At 41.8% G+C, this 24,263-nt stretch overlaps 1 protein-coding gene and 1 long non-coding RNA gene across 6 annotated transcripts in view; one reads left to right on the top strand and one right to left on the bottom strand.

The window, feature by feature from the left end:
• The window catches only part of APTX (aprataxin), a 262,688-nt gene extending 238,839 nt beyond the window's left edge, over window positions 1–23,849 (top strand). For all 5 annotated transcript variants that reach the window (XM_045043469.1, XM_045043468.1, XM_045043467.1 and 2 more), the window contains 4 exons: window positions 6,833–6,965; window positions 9,054–9,118; window positions 17,883–21,482; window positions 23,748–23,849. The gene's annotated coding sequence lies outside the window, so the exon portion shown is untranslated. The remainder of the gene's footprint in view (window positions 1–6,832; window positions 6,966–9,053; window positions 9,119–17,882; window positions 21,483–23,747) is intronic.
• On the bottom strand, window positions 7,627–19,401 carry LOC123381721. Its single transcript, XR_006589069.1, has 3 exons — window positions 19,283–19,401; window positions 18,748–18,840; window positions 7,627–7,803 (listed from the first exon to the last, which is right to left on the bottom strand). It is a non-coding gene; the product is annotated as an uncharacterized LOC123381721 (long non-coding RNA).
• Window positions 23,850–24,263: the final 414 nt, after the last annotated feature.

Genomic DNA, 24,263 nt, shown 5'->3' with positions numbered 1-24,263 from the left:
AGTGTCCCAATTCTGTATAGTGCATGACTCACATTTTCCCCACTGATTTCAGGTGCGTGTCCTGCATATTTGGTCCATTTCTGGGCTTTTTACTCTGTTCCACTATTATCTGCTGATGTGGTCATGTGCCAGTATCAACTTGGTTTTTTTTTAAATTTTTTAATTTTATTTATCTATTTATTTTTAAATTTACATCCAAATTAGTTAGCATATAGTACAACAATGATTTCAGGAGTAGGTTCCTTAATGCCCCTTACCCATTTAGCCCATCCCCCCTCCGACACCCTTCCTGTCACCCTATGTTTGTTCTCCATATTTATGAGTCTCTTCTGTTTTGTCCCCCTCCCTGTTTTTATATTATTTTTGTTTCCCTTCCCTTGTGTTCATCTGTTTTGTCTCTTAAAGTCCTCACATGAGTGAAGGCATATGATTTTTGTCTTTCTCTGACTAATTTCATTTAGCATAATACCCTCCAGTTCCATCCACATAGTTGCAAATGGCAATATTTCATTCTTTTTGATTGCTGAGTAATACTCCATTGTATACATATATGTATATACCACATCTTCTTTATCCATTCATCCATCGATGGCCATTTGAGCTCTTTCCAGACTTTGGCTATTGTTGACAGTGCTGCTATAAACTTGGGGGTGCATGTGTCCCTTCAAAACAGCATAGCTGTATCCCTTGGATAAATACCTAATAGTGCAATTGCTGGGTCGTAGGGTAGTTCTATTTTTAGTTTTTTGAGGAACCTCCATACTGTTTTCCAGAATGGCTGCACCAGCTTGCATTGCCACCAACAATGCAAAAGAGATCCTCTTTCTCCTCATCCTCGCCAACATCTGTTGTTACCTGAGTTGTTAATGTTAGCCATTCTGACAGGTGTAAGGTGGTATCTCATTGTGGTCTTGATTTGCATTTTCCTGATGATGAGTGATGGTGAGCATTTTTTCATGTGTCGGTTGGTCATCTGGATGTCTTCTTTGGAGAAGTGTCTATTCATGTCTTTTGCCCATTTCTTCACTGGATTATTTGTTTTTTGGGTGTTGAGTTTGATAAGTTCCTTATGGATTTTGGATACAAACCCTTTATCTGATATGTCATTTGCAAATATCTTCTCCCATTCTGTCAGTTGCCTTTTAGTTTTGTGATTGCTTCCTTCACTGTGCAGAAACTTTTTATTTTGATGAGGTCTCAGTAGTTCATTATTTGGTTTTGTTTCCCTTGCCTCTGGAGACGTGTTGAGTAAGAAGTTGCTGCGGCCAAGATCAAAGAGGTTTTTGCCTGCTTTCTCCTCGAGGATTTTGATGACTTCCTGTCTTACGTTTAGCTCTTTCATCCATTTTGAGTTTGTTTTTGTGTATGGTGTAAGAAAGTGGTCCAGGTTCATTCTCCTGCATGTCGCTGTCCAGTTTTCCCAGCACCACTTGCTGAAGAGACTGTCTTTATTCCATTGGATATTCTTTCCTGCTTTGTCAAAGATTAGTTGGCCATACGTTTGTGGGTTCAACATAGTTTTAATTATTTTATCTTTATAATATGTTTTGACATGTGATGGTGACAACCCCTATTTCTTCTTTATCTCATCATTGTTTTTGTTTGTTCTTCCATATGAACATTAGAATAATCTTTGCTAGTTAAAAAAAGCTGATGGTATTTTTATTCATATTTCTTTTTTTAATGAATATAATTTATTGTCAAATTGGCTTTCATACAACACCCAGTGCTCATCCCAACAAGTGCCCTCCTCAATGCCCATCACCCATTTTTCCCTCACCCCCACCCACCCATCCACCCTCAGTTTGTTCTCTGTATTTAAGAGTCTCTTGTGGCTTGCCTCCCTCCCTCTCTGTTTGTAACTATTTTTCCCCCTTCTCTTCTCCCATGGTCTTCTGTTAAGTTTCTCAAGGTCCACATATGAGTGAAAACATATGATTCTGTCCTTCTTGACTGCCTTATTTCACTCAACATAATGCCTTCCAGTTCCGTCCACGTTGCTACAAATGGCATGATTTCATTCTTTCTCATGCCAAGTAGTAGTCCATTGTATATATTCATATTTAATTAAATAACTCAGGGAGAGCCAAAATATTTTAATACAGTCTTAGTATTATGTTATTAGGAAGGAAAGAGCTTGAAAAAGAAGAGGAAGAGAATAGATTATTCCTTTGCTGAATATATCCATAGATGAAATAAAAAGAAATATATAATCGGAATTTTGTTGTAGGATAGCCTTTCCAAAAGCATGTATCAAAGACTCTTGTAACAGCAATAGGAGAAATTTTAAAAGAAGTGATTCTGTGTTAAAAATGTTTGATAGGGGCACCTTGGTGACTCAGTCGGTTAAGTGTTTGACTTAGGCTCAGGTCATGATCTCACGGCTCATGAGTTCGAGCCCCGCATTGGGCTCTGGGCTGACAGCTCAGAGCCTGGAGCCTTTCTGTGTCCCTCTATTGCTCTGCCTCTGCCCCACTCATGCTCTGTCTCCCTCTCTCAAGAATAAATAAACATTTTAAAAAAGTTTGATAAACATTATTCACTTTATTGCCCCTTGGAGATTTATAATAAACAATAGCCAATAAAGCCTATGAGAGAGACAAGTTGTGCCTGAGGGGAGGGAAGATGCAGACCTCTACTTTTTAAATGATAAATATTGTTTGTAAAAAACAAACAAACAAACAATGAGAATCTGGCAGTAAGATGCCTATTTTCTTGTTTTCCATGTTGCTTCCAAAACTTGTAGTTCTTTCTCCAAAAAATACCTCTTGTTAGAGTAGAAGAGAGCCAAAGCATAAGAGACTCTTAAAAACAGAACAAACTGAGGGTTGATGGGGGGTGGGAGATGGGTATTGAGGAGGTCACCTTTTGGCATGAGCACTGGGTGTTGTATGGAAACCAAAGTGACAATAAACTTCATATATTGAAAATAAAATAAAATAAAAAAATACCTCTTAATATTCTACAATATGCTCATAAAAACGCAGTTTAGAGAACTTCAGGACCAATTGTAGATATTTAAAAGAAAATTTTTTCACATAAGGTCCTTTCCAATGTTGATGTTCTTTGACTCTAAGCATCAGTAAGGTAATGATCTGGGATAATAATCTTTAGGAAATTATTTCTGTATCCTCACATTTATCCCCACAGAGACAACAGGTGATCAAATATCATTTCTCCCTCTTCCACTATTGGACTTCTATGTGAAATCACCAAAGTGGGTAAAATTGCATGTTTTATGTCATCCTTCTAGTCACCGATTCATTCATGCATTTGGCACTTATTGAGTACCTGTTATGTGTTGGGCCCTGCCTAGTCCCTTTTCATGAGTGAGAGGGGCCTCTATACCACGCTCCTGAAGCTGAGCCTCTGGACCTTTCTTGCCTCATCACCTCCTCCTCATGTTCTTTGAGGTGTATGATTCTAACAGCAATTGCCCTGAAAATGATATTGTTCTGTATGGGAAAGTTCTAATCCTGAGCCTCTGGCAGCATTCTCTGCATTCCTGAAAATGACTGTGACATAACTGAGTCTGACTCCAGGCAAGATGAGGCAGCAGAGAAAAAAAAGAGGAATTCTTGCAAGTGATAGGGACTCAATTTAAAACACAGATGTTTCTGCGATACCATTTGCAGATAGAAACGGTACAAAGGTAACTTAGGAAAAGCACAGAAAAAGAGTATGGGCTCCTATTTAAATGCCATTTAGAAATCATCTTCGTGGTAATCTTCCTGTATTATGAAGTGTCTTTGAAATAAGTACAGGAAAACGAGTAGAGACGGTATCGTGCACAGGCAAAGCATCCAACTTGACTAACTGCGTGACTCAGCACCAAAACTCCTTTGAGCCCTAAGATAGGCTGGAATAACACCCTTTGCCAAAGACATCAGATCCTGCAGTGGTCAACATTGACTGGGTTGCAAGATTCATTTGTGGTTTTGATGTGGTTCCATGTTTTTGATATAGAACTATAAATGGCCCCCTGTAGGGTGCGAAAAATTCAAAGACATATTCCAGTCATCTTAATAGAAGTACTAAAAAGCACCAGGGTTTGTTTTCAACTCCTAAAGCATGTCTAAGAGTGTGTGTGAGAGACTACCACCCCCTCATCCCCCATGGATGAGTGAACCAGTCTTTGCTAAGGGCGTGGCAGAAACCAGCACATTTAGCCAGTCAGATTTGGTTGGTGAGTCTCTTCCTTTTCTTCTGCTAAAATGGACATTTAAGTACATGTTCTGCTCTCCTGATTCCACAGTTAACAAAATTTTGGAGGTCCATTGATGCAGTTCTTCCTACAGAAGATATATGGCTTTTTAATATAGAATTTATGTATGATTAAATGCTTCTGTATCTACTAAGTTCAATCCTAGAAACAGAAAGTTTGGGTTGCCTTAGAGCAAATGCCAGATGGGATCATAAGTGAGCCTTGTGTGTGTCCACAAGCATTTTCCTGGTGTCCTCGTGGCTATAATTTCTGAGAAACCAATGCATTTCCCATGCTATAGTGCTATAGTGACAAAAGGTGAAACGCTGAAAGATCTATACCTCCAGAGGCTCATGCAAGGCAAGGGGCCTTAGAGATAGTCTACTGTAGTGCTTTTAAAACTGTGTTCCATAGAACCTTCAGTTCTGGGTATTTGCTGTAATTCTTTCATTCAGAAGTGACACAAACATAATTCAAATTGGAAAAATCCAGGGTTAATATTAGCAACAGACATGCCTGGATTCAGATGCTCAAATAATGTTATCAACATTATTTGCTTTTTTCATTCTTGTCTCTTAGTTTCATCTTCCCTCTGTTTTACAGCTTCATTCTCAGACTCCTCTCAAGCAACAAAGATGGCTAGCAAGAGCTTTACGCTTTTATTCTATTGGCTGAGCAACCCCAGAACAAAGACAATCTTCCTTCCTGATATTTTCAGTAAGAAGTCTTACAGTTGGGTCTCATTGACCCTGAATGGGTCATGTGCTCCTTTTCAAACCAATCTTGGTGACTCTTCTTCAGAAGGTCTGGGTCACATTGCCATCTTTAGAACACTGGGGTCAGTTCTGTGTGAACCAAATGGACTGGGAGAGTGGTGGTGAAGGGGAGGAGGTTGAGGTTCTTCAGAAAAGGGATAGACTCTAGAAGAGATTCTAGAAGATTAAAAATATCAAAAGAGATGGCAGCCGCGTGGTGGGGGGGAGAGGAGAGAAAAGTGGGGAGGTCTCCAGTCCTCTTATACCTGCTTCAAAAAGAGCATTTCTATTTTTTTTCTTCCCCACTAGCTTTATTGAAATATAATTGGCATATAACATTGTGTAATTAAAGGTGTACCATATGTTGATTTACTTACATATTGTAAATGATTACCACCACAGTTTTAGCCAACACCTCTACCACATCACATAAATACCACTTGTGTGTGTGTGTTAAGAACATTTAAGATCTATTCTCTTAGCCATTTTCAAGTATATAGTACAGTATTATTAACTATAATCACCATGCATTAGATGCATTAGATCCCCAGAACTTATTTATCTTGTAACTGGAAGTTTGTACTCTTTGACTGTCTCCCCAGTTCCCCCACTGACCCTTCTCTCCTCCTCAGCCCCTGGTAACCACCATTCTAGTCTCAGTTTCTATTAGTTTGTTTTTTTCAGATTCCACATATAAATGATACCATTCAGTATTTATCTTTCTCTGTCTGACTTACTTTACTTAGCATGCTGCTTTCAAGGTTCATCCATGTTGTCAAAAAAGGCAGCATTTCCTTCTTTCTTATGGTTGAATAAAAGTCCACTGTATATGCATACAACATCTTATGTATCCATTTATCTGTTGACATATACTTAGGTTATTTCCATATCTTGGGTATTCGAATAGTGCTGCAATTAACATGGGAATGCAGCTATCTCTTCAAGAGCTTGTCTTCATTTCCATTGGATATATACCCAAAAGTGGGATTGTTGGATCATATGGTAGTATTGCTTTTGAGTTTTTTTTTTTTATGAGAGAGAGAGAGAGAGAGAGAGAGAGAGAGAGAGAGAGAATCTTAAGCAGGCTCCATGCCCAGCACAGAGCCCAACATGGGGCTTGATCCGACAGCCCTGGGGGATCATGACCTGAGTGAAAATCAAGAGTCAGATGCTTAACCAACTGAGCCATCCAGGTGCCCCTACTTTTGAGTTTTTGAGGAATCTCCATACTGTTTCCTATAGTGGCTGTATTGATTTACATTACCACCAATAGTGCACCAGGGTTCCCTCTTCTCCACACTTGTCTTTCCCCCGCCCCAAATGTGTTTTACATACTGGGATTCTGCATTAGATATAATTTGAATAAAATGATTTGTAATTTTCTGCTAAGCCAGAATGTTTAGAAACCATAACTTAGTGAAATGTTCTCAGCTTGTGAACCGTCTCAGAGATGTTGCTGTATTTCTTCTCACAGTCACAGTTAGTTGGTGGGAAAACTTTGATGCCATTATGTTAGATATATTTAGCCAACCAACATATTTTGAAGACCTATTGTGTGTAGGGTCTTGCTCAAGGCACTGCATAGAAATAAAAAAATGAATATCTCATAAAGTTTATAATAATTTAGGGAAGCTATGACAAAGAGAATTCACAGGGAAAAATGTGTGGCAGTCTGTATTTTCCAAAAATGTCTACAGCAATAATTCAGGTCCCACATTCTCTTCCAGAATTTTGCCACATCTCATCAAGGGGTAGAGTCTCTTCCCCAATCCCTGAATCTGAGCAAGCTTGTGAGGCTCCAACAAATTGAAAGCGGCAGGTTGAAGCTAGGTTAGAAAAGGCAATACAGTTCACACCTGGCTTTCTCTCACAGGATGTTCAGCTTTGGAAACCAGCCACCTTTCTGTGAGAAAACCTGAACCATCTCACACAGAGAGACCACATGGAGAGGCCATGTGGAAAGGAACTGAACCTCAAGCTGAGTGCCAGCATCAACTGCCAGACACGTGAGTGAATGAACCTTCAGATGAATCCAACCCCTGGCTTCAAGTCTTTTATCTACAGCCTAATATGCTGTGAAACAGAGAGAAGCCATCCCTGCTGTATCCCATCCAAATTCCTGACCCATAGAGTCTGTGAGTGAGATAAATGGTTGTTTTATGCCAGTGAAAGTGGAACAGAGTAATTCTGTCTGGATCTTTATAGAAATATAATGAAGTGTAGGAGCGATTGTTGTGAACTGGTCAGAGTGGTTTTCTCCCACCCCCTTCCTCATGTAACAAACCAATCTCCTTGGTCTCACTGACCATAATACTCCATTCCCTTGAACTTTGAGATTAAGGCAGGGGTTAAGCATATGACCCAAATAGGGGCAATCAGGGACCTTTCTGGGTTGATAAATGGATAATGATAGAGACAGGTATCTCATATTCCTGGAGTTATTGGGCTGGGAGAGAGGTGTAGAATAAACTATACAGGCAGAATGAAGATTCTAGCTGCGTTAAGTTTTGTGCAATTCTTCCTCAGTGGACACTGTCTCCAGAAGTGCTTGGGAATTTATCCCTTCCTCTACCCCACCCTTAACCAATGACTGACAGGTGCAGGAGTGTGAGAGCCCAGCTCCCTTACAACCAGTGGGGACAACACTGAGCTGTACTTACACTCCAGAGTTCCCCTGTGGAGTCAGGCTGCTGGATTTTGCCTGGATCATATTTTAGCTTGACTTTTCCCTCTTCCCTGCTTCATTTTCTCTGTTCCCTTCTTCATCTCCCTTGGGAGCACCTCCTTAATAAGCCCCTTGCACAGGAATCCTGGCCTCAGGGTCTGCTTCTGGGAAACTGTTTTCTAGGGTAAATGGAGGGAGGAATTTATCATGTACATGCCATAGCAAATAACTTCAAAATCCCCCTAAGACACCTCACCTCTCCTGCTCTGCTAAGAAGTACATTTTTCCTTCTTTCCTTTCTTGCTTAGGAAGCTTGGCTTTCTTGGTTCACACCTCTCTCCCTGAACCCTCCACCCCCAGTTTCAAATTCTCACCTCTTTATTTTGTAGAGCAATTCTACCCCAACAATCAACGAAAGTTCTTTACGAAACCACCAGGGTGTAACAATATTAGAACCCTGAGATCAGCAAAACCCTCTCTCCTTAGAAAGCAATTTAGAGAACATCTTTTATCTTTAGAACATGCCTCTTGGGGTCTCAACCTTTCCTCCAAGTGACTTACTAACATATCAAATCCTATGCTCCCCCTGAGAGGAACTATTATTATCAGCTGGGCTAATAACATTTTGCCCACTGGTGTTACGTATCTATCTGTGGTGTGTGTGTGTGTGTGTGTGTGTGTGTGTGTGTGTGTATCTCAACAGAACTGTATAAACATTGCCTTACTAGTCTGGGACAAATATTTCCAAGCATTTGATTTCTCCACACTAAAATATATATATATATATATATATATATATATATATATATATATATATATATATACATATATATATACATATATATATATATGGATAATCGGAGAGGCAAGTAAGCAAGCCTTTTGTGGGGAGGATGGGGGAGAAAAGCTTTATGAGCAGGAAAATGTGGACTGGACAGAAGGGGCTGGCATGCAATTTCCAAAAGTTCTTTTCTCCCCAGACACTGAAGTTTGGATGTGCATGGCTTCCCTTACTATGCAGGCCTGTTTGTTTTCACTGCCCCAGAAGTTCTGCTCAAGCAACTTGATCTACACCTACTGCAACATGTTTCTAAGACCTTTCACAGGAAGCTGCTGGCTGCTGGTGCAAACTAATGAGTCTTTTCCAACACAAAGCCTCCAGTTGAGATTATGAAGTAATTTATTAGGCTTCTACTGCAGTGAGCACACACAGTTCCTGCTCAGAATGGACTAATTAAAAACTTCCCTACCATGTACGATTTCAATTGTGTTGAAAAAAAAAATGAACAATACCTCTGGTAATTTTTCAAGGAAAGGAAATGATAATATTTTTTAAAGAAAATTATGGAAGCCTTGCGTTGCTTAAGTAGACAAAACCGGCATCTGTGGGTGTTGGTGTGTAACTCAGAGCATGATTGTCTTTATACAGAATAGATCCAGTTTCCTACCTTTAACTCTGCTGTGATGTTTTCCCTGAGTTCAACTGATACAAAGGTAAGAGTCAATATTATTAATTGTAGGGAGGAACTGGGTTTCAAGGTAATTTAATTGGGGGTGATACTCAGGAACCCTGGTAGCCCTAGTCGCTCCAAGTTCAGAAGTCTCTCTCTTTTAATAGCCAAATATCCATCATCGGAGTCCCTAATATTCTACAGGTAAGCCTCTCCAGGGTGTGGTAGGAATTTCTCAGGAACACTGAAACATTTCGTAATTTACCCTGGTTGTTGCTTGTCACCTTGGACTGACACCTTGGACTGACACCTTGCTTGGACTGGCATCTGACCTTGAACTGTGGCCACTTTCTGTGTCAAAACTCAGACTGTTATAAACTGTGTACTGTTTTACTCCAACAAAAACATTAAATAAAAATTTCACCAAGCCTCAAGCATGCCTATTCAAATTTGCCCAGTGAGCAACACTGGAACTCCTAAGAGCCTAATGCAGCCCATTCCAAACCTGTTTCGAACCATACCTGTGTCTCAATAATTCTAAACCAGAAAAGTAGCCAGTCTGAAGAGAGACTGTACAATCCACTTTTGAACTAATCAGAAATTTGAAAAAACTTCCCTGTCTCCATATTGTACCTGTCCCTTTCACTTTCAGCTTGCAGGAGACTCACTGACTTTTCTTAAGGAATGTGATTCTTCTTTACCTGGTGGGTAATACACTCTGTCTCTATTTTAGACTATTTTGGAGGTATTTGTGTTTATTCTATGACAGTAGACATTGGCCACTATATTAATTTCCCCAGAGTTCAGTTAAGATGGGGCTGTGACATTTCACAAAACTTTATAGGAGACTAGGGATGATAGAATGATACAGGGAGTTAGGGATGCCTTAACAATGGATAGATACCACAGGAAAAAAACAACAACTGGACACCATAGGCATCTTTTATCAAGTCCTTTGGCCATGCTTTCCTACAGGGATCCCTTCCTGGTTATCTCTGCCATTACAACCAGCCTGTGCCCGTGCTGCTAAGCCAGTTTGCATCCCTACAAAATGAGTGCTCTTGCCGAGTTCCTGCCTATATGGTCCAGATCCCTAGTCCACTGACTCAGGGAAACACCCCATTTCATCCTCACTCGCAGTTTATGGCCAGTATCTCAGTAGCATGATAATCTGGGGAATGCCTCTTCATAAGACTACCACTTATTATTTTCATGTAGAACAGGCCAGATCCACATTGTCTCTGGAAGCTCTCCCATTGCAGTTGAGGATCACAGCTCACTTTTGCATAAAGGATCATTAAAGTTTTCCAGAAATAAAGGAATAGTGTGCCCTCATGGATAAATCTAAACTTTCATCTTTAAAGGATGAGAAACATTGCTGATGGTTTAAAAAAACAAAAACCCATACTTCTCTCTCCCTCCCTCCCCTTTGGAGTCTACCTGAGAGCATCTCCTTTATACTTACAAAGAGGCATTTGCTTCTAGTGTTTGCCAGGCTCAGTACCCAGAACCAAGCAGGCAGGGAGAACTAAGGCACAATCCCTGCTCTCAAGAAGCTCATGGCTTACTAGAGGATTTACAGTGACAATGGTGGGATAAGAATAGACACTGCAGGTGTATGATGCAGAGACAAAAAGGAGAGGAGAGTCAGGAAAGGATTCCAGGGAAAGGTGGCACACCATGGATTTTAAATCACAAACAAGAATTTGCCAGATGGATGAAGTGGAAGAAGAATCAGGCAGAGGAAACAAGAGCAAAGATATAGTGGCAAGAGCTAATATGCAATATGGAGATGAGTAAAGATGGATGAATCCAAAACAGAGATTAAATGCAGGGAGAATGGAGAAAATGCAAGGTTAGATCCCTCCTGGATGTTACTCCTTAAGGGATGAGGAAACTTGGAAGTACTTGGTGGGGGAGACAGGTGGAGGCTGACATGATCAGATTGGTGTATTAGAAAAATCACGCAGAGGTTTTTTAACCAGAGGCCAAGATACCAGTCAGAGAAATGGTGTGGGTGAGGGTTGCTGGGACCTCAGTGGCGACTGTGGGAATGAAAGGGAAAAAGAGTTGTGAGGACTCTTTTGGTAGTTCAAACGTAGGAGACGTTATCTGATTTAATGTGGAAGGTGAAGGAAAAGGAGTCCAGTTGGACAATGATGTTTCTGAGGGACCAATGCTGGTGCCACCTGCTGAGACTGGAAGTACATGGAGGAAAACTGGTTTGTTGGTAAGGGAAGTGAGGGGGAAATGAGGAGAGGTCAGCAGTTGTCAAATGTTGAATTCTGGTTTGGGGACATCATGAATCTGGTTTCTTGCCAGACTTCTGAAAATGATTGGCTAGTAGTTGGATATTCAGGTCTGAAATTCAGCATTGGTACATGGACTGATGGTGTAGACTTTAAGTGATCATTATGATCATGAAAGGACATTTTACACTCCAAGGAGAAGTATAGAGTGAATAAAGAAGGGAGAAAGAGTTGACTATAGGATCCTGAGATATGTCACCTTATTTTTATAATTTTTATGAAGCTTCTGCCTCTACATTTATTTGGAATATTTGGTAACTAACATAATAGAAAGGTAATTCATCTGGAAACAAGACAAGTAGAATCAACTTGAGATACCAAGCAAGCACATATTGGTGTTCAGTAAATATTTTTTCTGAATGCATGAAGGCGAATATTCATTTTGCTCAGCCTTTTGGTAAGCACCATGAGAGCCAGGCAATAACTCTGCTTTAATTTGCATGAGGGTGAGTAGGCACAAATACATGTTGATGATGGTGGTGCTGCAGCAGAGGTTTGAAAAGAAGAGCAGCACATAGTCTAACCATGGTAATAAGAATGGGGATAACACCACCTAGAAGGTTATAGATCTCTTTGGAGGAATGTTTCCTCCCATGAGCCCTTGCAACTAGGCAACAATGAAGCCACTTTATTCTGAATAGCAGAAAAAATGACCTTGGTGATGTGAAGGAAGGGACAATGGTGGCAGTAACGTATTTACTTGTTTCTTGGTGAGAACAAAGAGAATAAGGCACAGTTACTCTCTGAGCCTCTTGACAAAGACTAAGACCCACTTTTCCACATTTCTATGCATTGATTCCAACAATCTCTAATGTCCCTGGGGTCCCACAGAAACATCCATTTTTGTAATTTCACCAAAGCAGCAACCTAGAATTCGTGTCAAATCCTATAGTACAAAATAGAAGAATGTTTCCACTCATAGGGACTTGATGTCATGAAAGTATGCAATGGCCAGGTATCTCGGCTCCAGTGGCTTCAAAGATCAAAGATTGGGAAAGGTTCTTACGATGGAATTTCCAGGTAAACTGCGAGTTTTCCAGCCTCTGTAATATCTGATCTGGCACCCCACAATCTCATAGCATTTCTTATTTAAAATGGCTTCACTGCTGGAAGCTGGTAATGCCAAACATCTTTTCTATCTCAGAGCCCAGCTAACGGACAGAGATGACCCTTTACAAAGAGAGCTGTCTCGACTGGTATTTCTTCAGACAAAGGAGCGACACAGAGAGGTCACAATTGCTTTCTAAAACTTGCTACCACTTTCCCTGGCAATTCTAGGGGGACGTGTAAAGTCATTTTAACCTTTGTGTGTTTGTGGGCCTCTAGTTACCCATGAGATAGCCAGAAGCACAATAGTACATGTCATACCTGCCAGAAGTCCTGTGGGTAAGGGTTACCAAACACCCTATAGGTGCTCTGGCCCATGGAGTTTTAGGTTTAGACTCAACTTTTGGTTGGACAAACCTTAGAGATCACCTAGTGCGACTGCTGAGGCCAGTAGTTACCAAGTGATTACTCGCTTGGATAAAAGTATTACATTATCAATAAAGAATGCAAGTTTGTTAAAGATCCTTTTTGCCTTTGTTAATTAGAACAGACTAAAAAATTATCCCATAATAATGTCTCTCACACTTACGTTCTGATAGGCTTTTTGGATAGGGGAGAAGAGGTACTATTATTCTAGTAGAAACTGAGCATAACTTAAAACCCACACGCTCTATGTAGTCTCTGTTAGCAGTGTGTGGGGCACTAAAACTTTATCCATTTTGTGTTTCTTGAGTACATTTAAGAGGCTAAACTTCAAACCCACTTCATCATCTCAGGGTGTGGTTGGATGCCTCCAGCAGTGGAGAACTTACTACCTTACCAGATGACTCACTTTGCTATTAGACATCTCCCATTGCTCATGTGTTTTCTGTTCCTCTATCAGACCTGGTTCTGCCTATTTGGGCTGTATAAGGTGATTCCAAGTCTATTCCTGGGTGATTGTCTTCAGTATCTCAGGAGGCCAATTTTCTTGTCACATTTTGAGTGTTTCCCACGTGTAACTTTGCCTATTCCTGAAGGTGTTCTCTGTGTGAAGAGCTGGCTTCAAATTCCCACCTATCCTGTTTGCTCCATCAAAGTGCAGATCAATTTGGCAATATCTTTTTTAGTGGGTACTGTTCAGAATTGAACACTCTACTTCCCACAAGCCCATAATTTCTTATCTTAAGTAAGGGAAGATAATACTGTCTTTCCTAAGAAACTGCTTGAATCCTGATGATAAAAATGTGTTAATTCTATGGTTTTAGTATCTGAAGCAGAGGAGCATCAATGGGAAACCAAGACCTACCACCTCCAATCCTTTCCACTCACCTTCCTGGAGCACATTCTTTGCCCATCCTTTTCCTGCCGTCCTTACTCATCCCTTGTCCTCTAGACCAGAACTGCTGGCCTACAGGGTTAGACTAGAGAATTTTTAAGGGATGTTCAATAAAAAGCTCAGTCTATCTCTGAAGCCAAATGTTAGAGTTTCCATTTAGGAACTTTGAGAAAGATGAAACTCCTGATAATAAATAAGTTTCACTTGGGTAACATTCAGTTTTTCTCAAGTGAGAGAGGTGCTGCCCCCTAAGGGGACCTTTGAAAATATGTGTGAGCAGTTTTAGTTGTCATAGTGATGGGAGGCAGCTGTCACTGGTATTAGAGCCATGGATGTGAAATGTTTTATGGTGCTTGTGAATGTTTTGTAATGTCTCACCCAAAGAAGTATTGTCACATCTCACATTCCAACAAACACAAATGGAGGGGACACAGAACTAAGCCAAAAGACCAGATCCCAGTCCTGTTCTTGCTTTTACTAGTCTCACCTCTCTCATTTGTAAAATGCATGAAAACACAAAGCTGTTGTTAGGACTAAGTCTCAAGCATTTGATCAGACTGTTGTTAATGACACTTGACTACTCAAGATTTATTCTCCTTTCAGCCCATTGTTTGGGCCTGACCCCACACCTGCTTAGAGGAGGGACATGTGACCTAGGGTTATCAGTTAGCTAATTCTGTTCCATGGCTCAGCGATTGGCTCATGAGAGGGTACATGATCATGACTCAGGCCAAGGATAATCAGGCCATGATTTTCATTAGCACCTGTGGGAGAAGAGAAGCTCTATTGTTAGGTCAAATCAGGTCTTGGAAGATTTGAGCCAGAAATTGTGAGTAGCTACCATGATGGAGCCTGAGAGTGATGCCAGCCCAGCATAAGGCAAAGCCAACAGATTGAGAGAAAGGACTGGTATACATTATTCCAACCCCTGGATAAAGATATCCCTGGGGATTTTCATTATGTGAGAAGTATAATTCCTTTGTTAGTTCAGCCAGATTGAGTCACTTACAACAACACTTACAACAGCCAGATTGAGTCACTTACCCAGCTCTTGTCTCTATCTGCCTTAAATTACAGTTATAAGTTATCTCCTCCATGTGACTCCAAGCTCCTTAAAGGTAGTTATCTTTGAACCCTCCCAAGTAGCCAAATAGTAGATGTTAGTGTAGTATAAAGAAGCATCCCTGAAATATTTGACACATGAGTAAAATGAAATAAAATGATACATATGAAAGAGTTTTGTTGACTCTCAACTATTTTACAAATAAACAGCATTTTACATATATCAGAGTTCTCATTAATATTTCCTTCTAAAATATTTGTCTAGTGAGACATTCTAAGAAGTAAGATTAGTATGTAAGCAAAGGCATTGCTCACCCAGTTTGGTTTTCACATTTGTCTCCATTTCAGCTTTGTACCAAAAACAATCTGTCCTTACTATTGTGTCCCTAATAGTTTCCTGCATTAGAGTGAGTGTCTCCAGTGCAAAGACCATTTCTGTTTTATCTCTGTGTCCTCAGTACACATGGGAGATACTCAATTGCTGGGCTCCTCTCCTTTGTCAGCCCTTTCCAAAGCACCCTCTTACTGCTGTCGGCTTTCAAGGTGGCTGGGTTGTCAGAAAAGTGTATTCCTGTGACCCAATGGGCATCCTTGGGGACTTGTAGTGTATCTTTAACATTCATTGATTAAAAAGCATTCATCGAGCACTTAACCATGTGCGGGGCATTGTCTTTGAGGATTCATGCCCTTGTGGCATTCATAAGTAAGTACATAAACAAGTATAATGCAGTCTGATAACCACTAGGATGGGGGAAATACAGGGTGTTATGGGAGTAAACAAGAAGTTGCTAGGCTGGAGTGAATCAGGGAAATCTTCCTGGAAGAAGCGGCATTGAAGCTGAGGCCTAAAGGGTAAGTAGGAATTAGTCAGGCAATGGGTGAGGAAGAGAGCCTCCCAGTCAAAGGGAATGGCAAAGACCAGTAGGTCGGTAGAATCAGGGAGCAGATGAGTTTAGGGAGCTGAGCATGGGTTAGCTGCAGACTAGCTGCAATGGGTTTGTAGATGTGGTGCCACTACTCTTTCCTTGGGTCAGGTCTCCTTTCCAACTCAGCCAGGCAATGGTCTGTTTTGCCTTAGTCAGTGGTTTTCTTAGTTAAGCCTATTAACTTCAACTAATGTCAGGATGCCAGGAAGTTGTGCCCAGCTCTACTGGGCTGAGGGCCTGGCTGGAGTCCATCCTTTCATCCTTTTCAAAATTCACTGATTAACTTCTCTGGAAGAATTCAAGCCTCAACAGAGCATAGGCTGGCCTACCTAGCTTAAAATCATATCCTTGATGATTGCGACCACCTCAAAGATGATTCTGTGTGTGTTTGAAAAAAAGATCCCTAGGATTTAGGGACAGGAAGGTCTGGGTGTGAGAGAGATGGAGACAAGAAGTGATGTGTGTGTGTGCCTGTTGGGGGAGTTTGGGGAAGATAGGGGTTGTCACTGGCTCATTCACTGAGTGTAGATTCTTGTTTCCTGACTGGACACCTTTGGAAGCCTCTTGAGAACATCACTCAGGTGGGTAGGATCTTGACAACAAATGGCCTTATCTGATTTACATTCCTTTAGTGATGGATATTGAAATTGAATCTCCCTACAAAATGGAGTCACTACTCTTTGCTCTTTAATGACAAGCCATTCCCCCATCTTTTCTTTGGGGGTGCCTTTCCTAAATTCTGTCTGGGCTTATGACTCTGCTTTTAAATCTTTGGGAATCTTCCTCCTGGCTGGGGCATATGGTAAGAGTCCTTGGGGTCTGGGAGGCAGAAGCGGAAGTAGCTTGCCACAAGTAAGAATTTTCCTAAAGTTTCATGTTTTATCTTTGCATTTTGTGCAAATCTGTATTCCCCCTCCATCATAAATGCATGTTTGCTTTAATGAAAATGGCCTTTTAAATTATTTACCATTGAATAAAACTGGAACTTCAGAGGATGTGTTGTGTTTATGTGGATTCTTTTGACTGTAGGCACACTGTCTTGTATACAGTCTCCACTTTGAGAAACTGGGGCTTATAGGTTACATGGATCTGGGTCACTAGATACGTGACCTTGTACAGATCACTTCACCTTCCCAGGCCTGTTTTTTCATCCAATGTGTGAGAACAACAAAACCTACACATCAGGGTTAATGTGAGGATTAAATGAAATAAAATGCATGAAGTGGCTGGCCCATAGTAGGTACTCAAGAAATATTAACAGTTCCCCTCTTATTAGGAAGATCACTGTCAGGTTTGCATTTCCAGAATTCTGTGATTCTGACTCAGCTGACTGAGAAGGTGACCCCGTGGGACATTTGCTACTAGAGGGGTTTTGAGGAGAACTAGTATATGTCACTGCCTGGTGACACAGCTGATGACATTGGCAATTGAAAATAAACTGTATGGAAAGAGATGTGATATGGTTTTAGGGCTTATCATAGTCTGTTGTTTTCCTATTTCTAGGTCTTTCTGAAATGTGAAAATTGGTAATTGGGTGACGCTTACAGTGTCCCATCTACTCCCTGGCCCCCTTGTCATGAGGCAGGTGCATGTGAGTCACTGGCCAAGAAAGAAAGTCAGAGCCTGACAGCTCTCCCCTTCCCAGGCTCACCTTTCAATCCCACTGCTGAAAAAGATTTAGGCCACGGTCACTGCCTAAACTAATGAGTCTGTCTCAGGAGATTTCCTTCTAAATTCTGGAGTGATAAATGGGATGCCTGGATCCCAATTAATAAGGAAATATCACATATGATTCCAATCATTAATGTAAAAACTTAACTATTAAGTTTAATTTTGAATATCCAACCATTTTCAGGAAAAAAAAAAAGCGCCTTCTAGTCATATGATAGGTATTTCTGTGACTTGCCAGGATCGGAGTTGCAGGACCTGGAGTGCAGGTGGACGCATAGGTAAGGAAGAGTGTGATAAAATCTAGCATGGAAGCACGTACAGGCACATGGGTGAGGGAGTTGTGTTGTGTGGAGGCTTTAGCAAATCTTGGCAGTAGAGATGATAACCAAACTTAAGATTCAGATTCAGGAGACTGGGTGCCTCTCAGGCATGACCGTTTTGTTTTTGTTTTTGTTTTTGTTTTTGTTTTTACAGGTCTCCAGTGATTCTGATGCACAGCAAGGGTCAAATGTCCTGTCAGACATTTGTGCTTCTGTTTTGAGAATTTGCCTTTCTGGGCTGTGAGCCTATTGATGGTAGGGTCTTGCTCTCTGTGTTCAGCATCATTATTATAGTCAGCTGGAGCCTGACCCCAGGTCCAGAACTGTATCCCCCACCCCCACCCCCCCCGCCCGGGGTGCCTCCCATGCTGTAACAGGGACCCCAACACTCCAGAATTTGGAAGAAGTCTGTGTCACGTATTCTAAAAGTTAGAAACTCAATGAATACAAATATGTGTAGTATTTTACCACCTCTGCCATATCCCCATCCTTCTTCTGAAGGAATGCAGTGTCTCCTTTTCTTTCCAAATGTGTATCTGAATCTCTTTGCAGATGTATATTTTGTCTTTGTTTACTGTTATTTCCCTGGCTACAAAAATATACCCTTGGGTTACTTTTCAAGCGCAATGCATAAGTTTGTTTACTTATGAACACAAGGGCCTCTCTCCCCTGTGAATTCCAAAACAATTTCTAGAAAGGAGAAAAGGCTCAATGTAAACAGGGAACCCAGGAAACACTGGTGTGTGCAGAACTGAGCTGAAGTGAAGCAGGCACCCAGCTTCAGGCTGATACATGCTTCTCCCATTTCTTGCAGCCTGTAATTTAAGTCAGTGCAAAAGCCAACATTCAAAAATTTCTGAATCTGTGGTCTTACTTCTACCACCACTGCCCTGCTTCTAACTAGGAACCCTACTACATTTGATGAAAGAGTGAATGCAGAAACAAATGAAGTGTGATATAACCCTGAATGGCTACATTCAGACACCTTTCGTCCATGACAGGGAAAGTACTAAACCCACCTTAGAATGGAAGAACCTGGAGTAGGAAGCTGGTGTGGACATCAGATAGCAGCCAGCGGAGGGTGGCTTTTCCTAGCCCTCAGAGGAAAGACGCTGTGGGTGGAGAAAAAAGACCCTGGGCATTCTAGTTGGACGCACTTAGCAGGTTTGCCTCCTCTGAGATGGAAGTTTTGCTCTATGTCAGCTGACAAAGCACCCAAAGGAGGAGGGGGCAAGCATTGTTCTTGAACAGGTGACACGCTGGAGCAGTTAGCAGAGTTCTGGGCGGGCTGGAGAGCTGGGTGCCTGAGTCTCTCCTCACCGATGAAGCTCAGGGAGATTGCTGTCCCTTCTTGGGGTACATGAGTACAGCTGAAGCAGCCCAGCAGGACCCCGGTTTCTATATGCCACCTACAGCATGTGCATGTCTGTGTGTGCTGTATAGTCTAAGCCTCTTTTTTGGGTTGTTTTTAAGGCTGTGCTATGATTTAGGACAAAGAGGAGAACAGAGGAGCTGGGCCTCACTGCAGAAGGCTGGCTGTATGCACACAATTACCTGGGAGAATCTATGCCAGTCCAGGAGCTAATCTTCAGCCAAGGATGGATGCTTCCTCAGGGAGAGACTCTCACTATCCCAGCTAACAGAAGCTATAAACAAGCCTTGAATACCCTTTGATTAATCATAGTAAAAACTGTAATAGAGCAGGATGCTCCTAGAGAGACTAAAGTTGTGTTGTTTTTTTAAGTCCCTCTGCCCTGCCCAGAATTGTGAGATAGTCACTCTGGAATCATAGCATCACTGTGCGGATGCCGTGACTCCTGAGACTTACAAAGTCTTGACTAGAACTCATGGTGCATGTTCTGTGGAGGTGGAGATGGCCTGGTGCTATCCCGAGAGGAAACTGCCAAGTGGTGCCTTGTGGTGCTTTCTGGGGAGTGAGGTCCCACAGAGAGATGAGGGGCTGCTACATAGCTTCTTTCCTGTGCACAGGATTGGTTTCTATCAGAGGAAGTGTGAGTAGCCACTAAATGAGTTTAGTCTATGAAGGTGAATCCATGTTTAAACAAGGGCTGCCCTAACAGTTATGTGTCCTTCCCCACCACCATAACCTGAGAATAATTCCTTATTTCCAAAGTAAACAATGGATCCCCATTAGTGTCTTTACCTTGGTTTTCATGAATAACTCCTTTTCACTTCCAAGAAGACCTCCCCCAAAGCCATTGTCAAGGGTGAAACTGTGATACAGTGTCCCCTGGATGGGAGCAGGAGTCCCAGATGGCAGCTAGGACCCACCAAAGGAGTCTTCTGACTCCTCAGGAGTGTCTCTTCTAGGAGAAGCCCTGGGGCAGCCAAGATTGAAGGAGCCAGCACTGCCTTGACTGGAGCCCGGGGGGTGGAGAGAAGGACCAGGTGTTTCCAGCAGCCTATTGCCAAGTGTGCAGAAACAGACTCCCCGTTGTGTCTCTCCCGTTCCAGTGACTGAAGGGTCTCATTAGTCTATGCACACTAATAGCTTTCTTTAGGGACAATGAGGTCCTTGGGGATGTGGAGGCTGGAGAGAATCTGGAAAAGCTGATGGAGTTTTCCAGGTTTCATGGAGTGCAGCTTGAATTTATCCCTCCCTCCTGGTGCAACTCCAGCTGCCCTCACTGCTTCTTTGTAGTCAGTTGGGTTGTTTGTTTGTTTGTTTGTTTGTTTGTTTTTTAGCCCACCCTGAAATCCTTGACAACAGGACATTTTGACTTCATTAATAAGAATGGACCGAGACATAAGTGTATTAAAGGGAGTAAAGTGAATACAGATGGGAGCTAGGAAAGAATCACTTAATGCCTACAAGGAAGCCAACAAAATGTGCTAACTTAAACAGAAAGGGTATGGTCAGCAGTTTCTGGCACTGAAATACATCAAGCTGTCTGGAAGGCACTGAGGCCTCCCACCGGTAAAGCCCTTAGGGCCCCTCTCCATCTCTGGCTCTTTCCCTTTGCACCCCCTTTCCTTTCCACCAGCCCTAGGATGTTTGCAAAGAGCCACCCTTTTAAAAGTGCTACTTCCTTTCCAAGATTCTGGTCCTTTTATTATGGAAGGTGGAGTTCATTGTCTCTGCTTCTTCCACAGAGTCCCCTGGTCCTGGAACACCACTTAAACTGAACAAGAGGATGTTGCTGCACAATTTTGCTCAGGCTTAATTATAAAGCCAAACCTGTCTGTTTATTTTAGCTAGTTTGTCCCTTCTTGGTCACAAGATGTCCCTGGGGGTGAGACATCTGCAGCTGCGCCAGCCACATAGGACAGGTTTCACCCCTGGCATGCTGCTACCTCCCTGGCACAGCTGTTGAGGGAGGGGTGAAGAGTGAGTGAGTGCATGTGTGAGGGTGCTGGTGGTGTTGGGTTCTCAGGGTTAGGGAGCAGGGCTCCCAGAATCTAAAGATCAAATAACAGTCAAATTAGTCAAATTAGTGTGGGGCAACTAGTTCTGGGTCATCCATCTGCTCAGGGTAAGACCCCAGCCAGAGGTGGAAGTATGCCTGGTACACAGGACTATAAACTTGTGGGAAGAATCTGTTCAGGTTTGGAAATAAAGGAGTTGGAGGAAGGGCTTTTTTTCTTTAGCAGATACTCACTGAGCATCTACCATGACTCTGGCTATGCAAGAGTACTTTCTGTATCTGCTTTCATTTCATGTCAATCTGGAGAGACACCTTTAATGAGGAGACTGAGGTTCTGAGGCACGAAACTGCTTGCCCAGGATTACACAGTTAAGTAAAAGGGGAGGGCTGGGATTTGAAGCTAGGACCCCTGACCTGAAATCAGGGCTCTATCTACCAGGCTGTTTGCCTTTTTCTTAATTGCAATGGGACCCATATAGTCACTCATTAATTTCATATAAGTAGCATAGACTTACTTTCTCTGTTACCATATTATATCTTGCTTTGTTATTTTTTTTCCTGCCATTTCTAGCAGGCTATCAACACAAGGGACTTCTTTCAGAAAGAAAGTGGCAAAATTTCAGACTGCCTAAGCAGAATTACCAATGTCATCTTGGATGTGGGGCATTGGTTACTCAATTTCCAGGGATCTAGAACATACATCCTAGCTGTTTTAACTTTGATAAGTTAGCAAGTATGAATTTTCAGTCCTTGTGTTCTTCATTTTTCTGCAACTTAAGTTATTCTCTATTTCAAGCTCCATTTTACTACCTGGCAGAAAATTTAATCTTGATTACTCTTAGGTAAAACCATTCATTTCAGGCTTATACTTGAGTTAATCCAGGATTTTGTCCTCTCTGATCCCACCCTTAAACTCAGAGTTGGCATCTAAGATCCAGGGGCCTTATGTAGCATCACAGCATCTATGGGGAGAGAATCAGACACCTGGCTATTGGCACCTTTCCACACTGATAGCCACTGAATGTACAAAACTTCCCCTTATGCTCAGGTACTGCTATCCTGCCATGCGGGCATCTATTGAAACACCAAGTTCCTAACTGAACGTCTAGCCATACTTTCCTCTCTACTTCTACTGGGGTGTCCTTGCAGCAGGACTGTATGTCCCTTTAATTTGGCTTTCTTTTTTCCCCAGTGAAACTTTCCCATACTCCTCTGTGGCACAGTGGAACTTTATTGCTCCCACACCTTTCTGATCAGTGGCAAACCCAATGGGGATATTTTAGGTCTTCCCTGTTTCAACACCATCTGCAACCACCTCTGCCTAGCTACTGCTATGCCATGGTAGGTTGTTCTGTGAAGATAGCACTACTAAGTTCAGTTGGGATTCAGAGCAGAGATCTTTTCTCCTCTCAGGTCCTCACTCTTGTTTGGGGGTTCCACTGTTTCTTCATTTATAGGAAGTCTTGGGGGATTAGATCATGTTAAAGTCCAAGGACCCTCTTCAGATGCCATCATCAAACTCTTCGCTTTTGCTTTCCTTCTAATTCTTCCCTCCAACCTCAGACCAGATAAGTTTATTTTTTTAATGTTTATTTGTCTTTGAAAGAGAGAGAGAGAGAAAGAGATTGAGCTGGGGAGGGACAGAGAGAGACGGAGACACAGAATCCAAAGCAGACTCCAGGCTCTGAGCTGTCAGCCCAGAGACTGGCATGGGGCTCAAACTCATGAACTTTGAGATCATGACCTGAGCTGAAGTAAGACGCTTAACCAACTGAGCCACCCACTCGCCCCAACCAGATAAAATTTTTAATCCTTTCTCAGGCATCAGGGGGAGAAAGCTGGTTCTGTAAGTGTTCTTCCCAAGGGATTATTCCCAGTGTCATTTTCCCTTCTTGATAGTGATGGTCCAGTGAGTGAAAGGGGAAGGAGTCCCAGATTAGAATGAAGTATATTTGTAAGAGTTGGTGATTATAATTCAAAAGCTTATCCTGTTCCAGTAAAACAGTTTAAACATATAAGGCAAGAGGGGCACCTGGGTGGCTCAGTTGGTTAAGCATCTGACTTCTGCTCAGGTCACGACCTCATAGTGGATTCAAGCCCCACATCGGGCTGTCTGCTGTCAGCACAGAGCCCACTTCAGATACTTTGTCCCCCTCTCTCTCTGCTCCTCCCTCGCTCATGCTCTCTCTCAAAAATAAATAAACATTAAAAAAAAAAAAACACATATGAGGCAAGAATAGCAAGTAATTATATAGTACATTCTATGTTCTAGACACAAGGTAGTGCCCATATAACTCCTTTATTATGCATCTTATTTATTCCTCAGAGATGATGATAATGATGATGATGATGATTATGATTCTCCTTTTTAAGAATGAAGAAACTGATACAAAAAGAAATTAAATGATTTACCTGAAATCTGTGAGATAGTAATAGGTAGTAACCTTTGGGACTAGGGGTCCCAAATCCAAGCATTCTGTGTTCTCAACTCCTATATGGCTTTACCGCTTACATATATAAGTAATGATTTAGTGTTCAGCATCCTGGGGATTTGAAGAGGAAGAGAAAGACATAGTTTTTGTTGAAAACTTTTGCTTGCTAATTTCTCACTATTCCTCCTCTTTTCAAAACAGGTTGGCACAACCTCAGTTGTGGAGTCTCTTCTCCACCCACATTGGGCTTATAATCACTTGTCCAATATGGTGAAACATGAAGAATGCCCTCAGATGAACCAGGTAAGGAAAATGTATGTGTGTGTGTGTGTGTGTGTGTGTGTGTGTGTGTGTGTGGGCGGGGAGGTAGGGAGCTCCAGGCAGATAGGCCCTACTCTTGAGATCCATAAGAAGTGTCTATTTTATGAGTATTGTATTCTACACAATATACCAAACACATGTGGTAGCTCAATAATGCAAACTCAAGTTGGCAGTTTTGTTCTTTTTAAAAAATGAATGTTATGAATGAAAACACTTTGTCAAAATCTTCTCTGCACCTATCAGAATTTGTTGGAGGCAAGTGTACGCATGACCGTATGTGACACTTCTCTTGTACAAGTTCCTTTTCTGCTTTCTCTCCAGGCACCCAACAAAATTCTCTTTTCTCCATAATATATGAGATAGTGAAATTGCTGGTGACATTTTGCAATATGGTAT

The sequence above is a fragment of the Felis catus genome, chromosome D4 (assembly GCF_018350175.1).
Source record: "Felis catus isolate Fca126 chromosome D4, F.catus_Fca126_mat1.0, whole genome shotgun sequence".
Lineage (NCBI taxonomy): Eukaryota > Metazoa > Chordata > Mammalia > Carnivora > Felidae > Felis > Felis catus.
The sequence above is the reverse complement of the archived record's forward strand: the minus strand, read 5'-3'. Positions and strand labels throughout refer to the sequence as shown.